The sequence below is a fragment of the Phyllobates terribilis genome, unplaced genomic scaffold (assembly GCF_046119375.1).
Source record: "Phyllobates terribilis strain yellow unplaced genomic scaffold, ASM4611937v1 Scaffold_8__6_contigs__length_399053987, whole genome shotgun sequence".
NCBI classification, from domain to species: domain Eukaryota; kingdom Metazoa; phylum Chordata; class Amphibia; order Anura; family Dendrobatidae; genus Phyllobates; species Phyllobates terribilis.
Genome location: NW_027362768.1, coordinates 301,250,720 through 301,259,863, shown reverse-complemented (window position 1 = coordinate 301,259,863; position 9,144 = coordinate 301,250,720).

The window sequence follows — 9,144 nt, the reverse complement described above, 5'->3', positions numbered from 1 at the left end:
TTCCGGCCTAAAAAAGAGGGGGCGTAAAGGGGGGGGGGATACTGTAGCATCGGCGTCTCTGCCCCCTGCCAGGCAGAGACGCCGTCCCTCTCACCGCCGCGCTCTCCGCTCGGCTTCCTCCAGCGCTCCTTTTCCTGCTGCTGCCGGCGCGCGCAGCTTCCCGGGCACTGTGCTTAGGGCATGCGCGCGCGCTCCCTCCCTCTTAAAGGGGCCGCGCGCGCCGTCCTAAGGAGTCCCCGGCCAATAGCCGGAGGTCCTCCCATATATAAGGCACCTCCTCCAAAATGGAGGTGCCCGAGCAATAGTTGTTGCACAGTGTACTTACCTCTGCTTCAGCCCTCAGGTCCCGCTGCTAGCCTGACTACTAGTCCTGTCCGCCAGCCTGACCACTCTCCAGCCCGACAGTCTGTCTTCCGTTCAGTCCGCTAGTCTGTCTATGGGCTCTGCCCGCCTGCTTACCTGGATGCACCCGCTTGTTAGCTACCGTGCCTAGCTGGAGGCTCCTGCTTGCTACCTGCCATGCCTACCTGGAGGCTCCTGCTTGCTACCTGCCTGTCACTTGCTGTGACCACCTGTCAGCCTACCTGGAGGCTTCTGCCTGTCACTTGCTGTGACCACCTGACAGCCTACCTAGAGGCTCCTGCCTGTCACTTGCCGTGACCACCTGTCAGCCTACCTGGAGGCTCCTGCCCGTCACTTGCAGTGACCACCTGACAGCCTACCTAGAGGGGCCTGCCTGTCACTTGCCGTAACCACCTGACAGCCTACCTAGAGGCTCCTGCCTGTCACCTGCCGTGACCACCTGACAGCCTACCTGGAGGCTCCCGCCTGTCGCCTGCCGTGTCTGCCAGTCCATCTACCTGGATCGCTCGTCAGCCTGCCTGCTGTGCCCATCTGCAGTACCGGTCAGTCCCTGCCATCTGTACCGTGGGAGTCACCTGCTCCCTTACAAGGTCGTCCCCAGAGTAGCACCTGGTCCTTCTGCTCGGACCCTCCCTGGTCACGGAGTCGATTGAGCCGCCGTACGACCTTGGTCGCTTCGAGTTGATACCTAGTTACGCCCCTCTGGGTCCCTCCTTGCACCGCAGCACAGAGGTTCCACCACCCGAATCCGTAACACTATACTTGGTTCATATCTCTTTCAAATTCCTTGTTCATAAGTTCAAAGTGTATTAATTGAATTTTATTTCCACTCTGACAGTTAAATCAAATTCCTTATTATGAGCTATAACAATAAATTACAGTGCCTTGAAAAAGTATTCATACCCCCTGAACTTTTCCACATTTTTTCACGTTACACCCAGAAACTTAAATGTATTTTATTGGGGTTTTATGTTCTATATCAACATAAAAAGCAATTATTTGTGAATTGTAAAGGAAATGATACATGGTGTTCTAATTATTAATTAAATCTGAAAATTGTGACATGCATTTGTAAAATCCTGAGTGACCAATTGCCTCCAGAAGTCGCATAATTAGTAAATTGAGTCCACCTGTGTGTAATTTATTCTCAGTATAACTACAACTGTTCTGAGTAGGCCTCAGAGGTTGGTTTGATAACATTAGGGATGAAACTGCATCATGAAAAGCAATGAACACATCACACAGGTCAGGGATAAAGTTGTGGAGAAAAGTAAAGCAGGGTTAGGTTATAAAAAAATAGCCCAAGCTCTAAACATCTCAAAGCACTGTTCAATCCAAAAATGGAAGGAGGATGGTACAACTGTAAACCTACCAAGACATGGCTGTCCACCTAAACTGACATCCCAAGCAAAGGAGAGCACTAATTAGAGAAACAGCCAGAGACCCCTGGTCACTCTGGAGGAGCTGCAGAGATCCACAGCTCACGTGGTAGAATCTGTCCACAGGACAACTATTAATCATATACTCCCCAAATCTGGCCTTTATGGAAGAGTGGCAAGAAGAAAGCTATTTCTTTAAAGCAAAACATAAGAAGCCCTGTTTGCAGTTTGCAAAAAGCCATGTAGAGGACACAGTGAGCATGTGGAAGGAGGTGCTCTGGTCAGAGGAGACAAATGTAGAACTTTTTTTGGCTAAATGCAAGACGCTATGTGTGGCAAAAAACTAAAACTGCACATCACCCTGAAAACACCATCCTCACCATTAAACATGGTGGTAGCAGCATCATGCAGTGGGAATACTTTTTTTCAGCAGGGACAGGAAAGCTGGTCAGCATTGATGGGAAGATGGATGGAGCTAAATACTGTTAGAGGATAACCTGTTAGAGGCTGCAAAACACTTGACACTTGTCGTTTAGGACGACTCTAAACATACTGCGACTGTTAGAACTCTCCTGTTGGTTTTTTTCTAGTTTGCTGGTCACATGACCTTTTTTGTCTATTTAATCCGGCTCCGCCCTCCTGGCCTTGCTGGACTTCATTGTAATTTCTACTCTTGAGCTAGCTTGGTGCTCTGTTAGCTTTCTCTGTTAGTTTTGCTAGGTCTTCTTACCTCTATGTTCTATGTTGTGTGTTTGTCTTTTACTGCTCCAATTTCTGCTAGGAGGTGTCCAACTTTATCCCAGTCCCTAGTTCTTGTAGGGATCCCTCCCTTGCATCTATAGGTCTTCGTACAGACTAGCTGAGGACTTTAGCGGGTCTGATCGCAGGATCAGGTTCCCCGTTACATCGTAGGGATCCAGTTTAGTTCTATTGTAGGGACAGATCTCCTGTCTTTCCTTAGTGCTTGTAGCAGATCATAACAGTAAGTCCAGCCTAAAAAAAAAATTTTTTCTAAGGAAAGCCCTCCAGTTTTCATCATGGTCTCGGTTCAAGATTTGGCACAACGCTTGCAGGGACTCTCTCTGGAGGTGGCCGAGCTCCAACAACACGTGAGTAGCTGTCCTGGAGCACATTTTGTGGAGCCAAAGGTACGTCTGCCTGATCTATTTTTTGGTGAACAACAAGATTTTTTTTCTTTTAAAAATGCTTGTTTATTGTATTTTCGTTTAAGACCCAGAACCTCTGGTGATGAATCACAGCGCATAGGGTTCATAATGTCACTTTTGCGCAAACATCCTCAGGGATGGGCCTTTTCTCTCCAACCTAGTGATCCGTGCTTTAGATCAGTGGATAGTTTTTTTTCTGCTTTGGGTTTGTTGTGCGATGATCCTGATCGTGTCTCATCTGCTGAGTCTGAATTGAGACATCTGAGGCAGGGATCAGGTAATGTGGAAAAATATTGTTCTCACTTCCGTCGGTGGTCTGCCCAGGTGGGGTGGAATGATTCAGCTTTGAAAAGTTTGTTTCTTGCAGGACTAGGTGAAAGGGTTAAGGATTTGCTGATTGCTTATCCCACACCTGGAAACTTGCAGGAGGCAATGCAATTAGCTATACGGGTGGACAGGAGACTGCGTGTAAGGGTTAATGAGAGTAAATCCTCTGCCATGTCAGCTCCGAGTCTTGAGAGGGTCTGTGCTGACAAAGGAGAGCCGATGGAGATTGGGGCGATGGCACCCCGCTCTCAGGAAAAAGACTGCAGGCTTTCCGGAGGGTTGTGCTTCTATTGCGGAAATTCTGGTCATTTCATTAAGAACTGTGTGCTTCGTATGAACAAAGAAAAAAAAAAGGTCAGTCATGCACGTATAGCCTGTTTAAATTGTAAGGGAGTATTCCTATCTGCTACTCCAGCTGCTCAGGAAGAATTAATTGAATTTCGGGTATTTGTGGATTGTGGTTCTACTCTGAATGTGATTGATGGGGGATTCTTGGAAAAACTTAAATTAAAACCTAAACCTTTGTCATCCCCTATTGCTGTGGTTTCTGTTGATGGCTCTCCCTTGAAAAGTGTTACTCACAAGGTCTGTGAATTTCCCCTCACTATTAATGGTATTCATCGAGAGAATTTGGATTTGGTAGTATTATATAATTTGCCTTCTCCAGTAATTTTGGGGTTGCCCTGGTTAAAATTGCACAATCCTGTACTGGATTGGTCTACCAATGAAATTAAGTCCTGGAGCCCTAAATGTTATGACAAGTGTTGTAAAGGACGTATTGGTGCGGTGGAAAAAGGGGAATTATTTGTACCTATTCAGGATTTTTGGAGAGTTTTTTTCTGAGGAGGAGTCACAAATTTTGCCTCCCTATAGAGACTATGATTGTACCATTGAATTTGTCCCTGGAGCGACTCTTCCTAAAAGTCGTTTATTTAATCTTACTATTCCTGAGAGAAAGGCTTTGGAGGAATACATACAGACAAGCTTGGCCGCCGGTCACATTAGGCCTTCCAAGTCTCCTGTGGCTGTTGGATTTTTTTTTGTAAAAAAAAAAGATGGCGGTTTACGTCCTTGTCTGGACTTTCGTGAGATTAAAAAAATTACTGTACGCAATCCTTACCCACTGCCATTGATTCCTGATTTGTTTAACCAGTTAGTGGGGGCCAAGTGGTTCTCTAAAATTGATCTCCGGAGGGCATACAATTTGTTGCGCATGAAGGAGGGTGATGAATGGAAGACTGCTTTTAACACTCCTGTGGGTCATTTTGAGAATCAGGTTATGCCTTTTGGTCTTACCAATGCTCCAGCATTTTTTCAGAATCTTATTAATGACATCCTTAGACCTTTGATCGGCAAAAATGTGGTTGTGTATTTGGATGACATTCTGATTTATTCGCCTGATCTGGAGTTTCATTGGCGGAGCGTACGTGAGGTTTTACAGTTATTAATGGACAATTCGCTTTTTGCTAAGCTAGAGAAATGTGAGTTAGCTGTACAGAGAATTAGTTTTTTGGGTTACATTATCTCCAGTGAAGGTTTTGAGATGGACCCGGTTAAAGTTCAAGCTGTGCAGTAATGGCCTAGGCCTATTGGTTTGAAATCGATACCGAGGTTTTTGGGTTTCGCCAATTATTACAGAAAATTCATAAAAAAATTTTCTATTATTGTCAAACCGCTGACCGATCTCACCAGGAAAGGTGCTAATGCGGTTCAGTAGACTACTGAGGCCATTGAAGCTTTTGTGTTGCTAAAGGAGAGGTTCAGCTCTGCTTCTATTCTTATGCAGCCTGATGTGACTAAGCCGTTTTTGGTTGAGGTTGATGCTTCTTCTGTGGGGGTCGGTGCGGTGTTGTCTCAGGAAAGCAAGGATGGAGTACATCCCTGTGCCTTTTTTTCAAAAAAATTTTCTGAGACTAAACTTAATTACGATATTGGTAATCGGGAATTACTGGCTATTAAACTCGCATTTGAACATTGGCGTCATCTCTTGGAAGGTGCTGAATTTCTCATTCAGGTTTTCACTGATCATAAAAATCTGATCTATCTTGATGCTGCCAAGCGCTTGAATGCCCGTCAGGCTAGGTGGGCACTTTTTTTCTCGCGGTTTAATTTTTCCGTTACTTACATCCCGGGTAACAAGAATGTTAAAGCGGATGCTTTGTCTCGCAGCTTTTCTCCCATGGTCAGTGCTGAGGAGGAGGAGGAGAGCATTTTACAAAAAGGTGTTGTGATTGCTGCTTTGAACTCCGTTTTGGAGGATGAGATTCTTAAAGCTCAGGAGAATGCCCCATCTAACACTCCCCATGGGAGGTTGTTTGTGCCTAGGACCTTTAGGAGAGATTTGTTTGTTGAGTGTCATGAGTCTCGGTTGGCAGGTCATCCAGGAATTTCTGAGACCAAGAGACTTGTGGGTCGCAGTTTTTGGTGGCCTGGATGCCAGAAGGAAGTCATTAAGTGGGTGCGTCAATGTACTGTGTGTGCTAGATCTAAGTCTTCGCATGCTCCTGCTGCGGGGTTGCTTTGCCCTCTGGAGGTTCCTAGTGCACCTTGGACACATCTGGCTATGAACTTTATTACTGACCTTCCCCCCTCTGAAGGTTTCACGGTCATCTGGGTGGTCGTGGACCGTTTTAGCAAGATGTGTCACTTGGTTCCCTTCATCAAACTGCCTTGCGCTAAGACACTCGCTAAGGCCTTTGTCAAGGAAATTGTCAGACTACATGGCGTTCCTACTGACATTGTTTCTGATAGGGGACCTCAGTTCGTGGCTCGTTTTTGGCGTGCCTTTTGTGACAGGTTGGGAGTTCATTTGTCGTTTTCATCCGGATATCATCCTGAGTCTAATGGCCAGACAGAAAGAAAGAACCAGGATGTTGAGCAGTTCTTGCGTTGCTTTGTGGCAGACAATCAAGAGGGGTGGTCTGAGTTTCTGCCACTTGCTGAATTTGCTCTTAACAACCATACATCCTCTTCTGCTGGGTGTTCGCCTTTTTTTTGTTGTTCTGGGAGACATCCGTCTTTTGGGTCATTCTCCAAATTGGTATCGGCTGTGCCTGAGGAGGAGAGTTTTTCCGGTGATTTGGAGAGAGTTTGGACGGATGTGCGTGATAATCTTCAGGAGGCTAACAAAAAATCTAAGAGGTACTTTGATAGGAAACGGCAAGAGGTTTTGTTTGCTATTGGTGACATGGTTTGGTTGTCCTCTAAGAATCTGCGATTGAGGATTCCTTCTAAAAAATTGGGTCCCAAGTTTGTAGGGCCCTTTAAGGTGCTTCAGATAGTTAACCAATCTGCTGTTAGGTTGGAGGTTCCTACCTCCTGGAAGATTAATCCGGTGTTTCATGTTTCTCTGTTGAAAAGAGCTGATGTGTCGGTTGGTGACGCCTCTGCCACTGTTCCTCCGGTGGTGGAGGACGGGGAATATGAAATTTCCCGCATCCTAAATTCTAGACGGTATAGAGGGAGTTTGCAGTATCTCGTCGCTTGGAAGGGTTTCGGACCCGAGGATAACTCATGGGTGAGGGCGGATGATGTTTCTGCTTCCAGACTTGTCAGAGCGTTTCACAGGAGGTTTCCTGATAAGCCCGGGCCTAGGGGATCCGGAGGATCCTCTTAGAAGAGGGGTTACTGTTAGAACTCTCCTGTTGGTTTTTTTCTAGTTTGCTGGTCACATGACCTTTTTTGTCTATTTAATCCGGCTCCGCCCTCCTGGCCTTGCTGGACTTCATTGTAATTTCTACTCTTGAGCTAGCTTGGTGCTCTGTTACCTTTCTCTGTTAGTTTTGCTAGGTCTTCTGACCTCTATGTTCTATGTTGTGTGTTTGTCTTTTACCGCTACAGTTTCTGCTAGGAGGTGTCCAACTTTATCCCAGTCCCTAGTTCTTGTAGGGATCCCTCCCTTGCATCTATAGGTCTTCGTACAGACTAGCTGAGGACTTTAGCGGGTCTGATCGCAGGATCAGGTTCCCCGTTACATCGTAGGGATCCAGTTTAGTTCTATTGTAGGGACAGATCTCCTGTCTTTCCTTAGTGCTTGTAGCAGATCATAACAGCAACAGCTATAATGGAATGGGTTAGATCAGACCTGGGCAAAGTGCGGCCTGCACACCACATCTGGCCTTGTGGTTCTTCCAGTTTGGTCGGAGACTAAGATAGCCGTTTGGCTGAAAACGGTGGCCCACGGGCTGCACACAGGCCCTCCGCCATCCATTGTCCACATCACAATATCACCTCTATCTGCATCCTGAGGATGTAGATAGCGGTGAATATATTGGTGGAGGATGAAACCGCCAGCTCCTTCTTCCACCAATCAGCATGTGTGACTGAGACAGCAGAGGTGATGACGTCACTACGTATCGTCTGCTGTGCGGAGAGTCAGTGCACATAGCAAGGACTAGAGTAGAGCTCCAGGGGAACGAGAGCGAGTTGAGTATGTTTTTTTTAAATAGGTGTATGAAAAATATGGCTGTATATAGGCGCTATATAAGGGCTCATAATGAATATAGGGAGGCTATGTGGGGGCTCATAATGAATATAAGAGGCTATGAGGGGTCTCACTACTGTATATAGGGGGCTATGCGAGGGCTCATACTGAATATAGGTAGGCTATGTGGGGCATGGTGCTCTATATAGGTGACTATGTGGGGGTTCATACTGTATATAGAGGGATATGTGGGACTCACACTGTATATAGGAAGCTGTGTGAAGACTCATACTGTGTATAGGGAGGCTATGTGTTGACTCATATTGTATATAGGGGGCTATGTGGGGGCTCATACTGTATATAGGGGCCTATGTGGGGGCTCATACTGTATATAGGGGCCTATGTGGGGGCTCACACTGTATATAGGTGGCTGTGTGAGGGCTCATATTGTGTATGGGGAGGCTATATGGGAGATTATACTGTATATAGGGGGTATGGGGGTCTTACACTGTATATAGAGAGGCTATATGCGGGTTCATACTGTATAAAGGGGAATTATGTGGGGCTCACTGTATATAGGGGGCTATGTAGGGGTCTCATACTGTATATATTGGGACTGTGTAGGGCTCATACTGTATATAGAGGCTACTCTATATGGGGGCTCATACTGTAAATAGGGGTCTATGTGGGGGACTCATACTGTATAAAGGGAGAATGTGTGTGGGGCTCATACTGTATATAGGGGCTATGAGAAGGTTCATACTGTATGTAGTGGGCTGTGTATGTATTTATACTGTATATAGGGGCTGTGTATGGGCTCATATGGTATATAGGGAGGTGTCAGCATACTCAATTCTGCTCAATATTAAGTGATACAAGTAATATAAAATAATAATTATTATTAATATGTTAATATTAATATTGAGCTGAATTAATTTCAGCCTATTGGTTTGGCCTCCACAACTGTCACGGTCTCTCATGTGGCCCCTTGGGAATGTGTGTGAGTGGCCCAGTCCCAGTCCAGACCTAAATCCCATTGAGAATCTGTGACAAGACTTGAAAATTGCTGTTCACAGATGTCTCCATCCAATCTCACTGAGCTAGAGCTAGTCTGTAAAGAAGAACGGGCAAAAATTTCAGCCTCTAGATGCGCAAAGATGGTAGAGACAGACCCCAAAAGACTTGCAGCAGTAATTGCAGCGATAACTGGTCCTGTGGAGGTTTCACCAATTTAAGATACACCAGGTAACTGGTCTCCTCCAAATTAAAGATGTCCGAGTGCATGCAGAGAAGCTAATTAACCAAATCTGCTAATCTGGTTGAAAAACTTCACTCAGAGACTGAACCACGCAAATGGCGTACATTATTACGTAGTCCTGGGGTTATATAGTATTCTCCTTCTAGGTGGGATTAGTAAAATTTATTGCTCTTTTCTCGGCACACTGTAATTTGCTCATCTATGTATCTCTTGCACTCAGTAACGCCT